This window comes from Amblyomma maculatum, chromosome 4 (genome assembly GCF_055883805.1).
Source record: "Amblyomma maculatum isolate TAMU_Amacu chromosome 4, ASM5588380v1, whole genome shotgun sequence".
Lineage (NCBI taxonomy): Eukaryota > Metazoa > Arthropoda > Arachnida > Ixodida > Ixodidae > Amblyomma > Amblyomma maculatum.
Window position 1 is genome coordinate 79,228,047 of NC_139347.1, and position 1,295 is coordinate 79,229,341.

Genomic DNA, 1,295 nt, shown 5'->3' on the forward strand with positions numbered 1-1,295 from the left:
AAAAAATCCTGGCTACAAGCCTGGTATAAATGGTGTATCGACTATTTGTAGTCATAAGCATTTATGATAGAGCTTGTTTGTTTATAGCAATTGTTGGAGTGTAATTTTTACAACAGTCATGCCACATTATATAGTACCACCCAGGCTCAGCTGTGCTGGTATATAAAGCAAACACATGAAAACCCAGCCTGCCATGTATGGAAATGCTCAAACCCTAAGCTTAACCAGCACAAGTCTTGCCTAAACAATCCATTAAAACAAACTGTGCCCCGTGCATTTACTGCATGCAATTTCTTTAACAGGTCACCTGGCTTAGCCAAAAAAAACCATGTGCTGCCTAAGGTGAGAATTACCTCACCGGATAAGTTGCAAAGATTTACAGGGAGCCTTAGTGCGAGACAGACGAGGACAAGAAAGGCACACAGGACGAGCGCTATGCCTCATCATGTCCTACCAATTGGCCCGGAACACCCCTTTGCTGAAGTTGCAAAGCAGTGAAGATTGACCAGTTATCTTTGCTTTTCCTCTTCTGGCTTAATTCAAGCAGAAAAATTTGTACCAGTCCAGTCAAGTTCCTGTTAACTCAATAACAATGATTTGCTTTGTTTCATGGCAAGCTTTCATTTTCAATTTGCTTGATCTGCAAGAGCAGTAATTCAGCAGGTCAGGCTGACCATAAACAAGTTTTTCTTGGAATACTCATCTGCCACCAAGGGAACATTGTTCTGTGGTTTAGCACTTCAAATGTAACTGAATGCAGGAAGCGCAACTGGATAGTGAGCTATGTGAATAGGCCAGAATTTCAATGCAAGACAGAGAATTGCAATAAACATATTTATACATCACAAATACACAGAAGATATCAAGAGCGCTGTAAGGAGAAGCCCCACTGACAGGGGGCATATCATGCTGTTTCGTATATACAGTTCAAAGAACTGTGCTACTTTGCTACACTTTGCGCTGAAGTTTTCGGTATATAATCTGTATGTTTGATATAGCCAATAATTCGAGACATCCAAGTTCATTACACCCAGGCTCCACTGCTTAGTGCTTCTTATAAGACATGTATGATGCTCTGACAACCCCACCTCAATTCACTCCTTTATAAGCTCTTTTTTGCCAACCACATAATGCAATGTTTGTATGCAAACATGGCCGTCCTCCTTACACAGGCAACATATGTGCCACATAAATGTATGGGTGGAGACTGCTCCAGGAACTGATTACACAGTCAACATATGTGCCACATAAATGTTTGGGTGGAGACTGCTCCAGGAACTGATGAAAAGAATCAC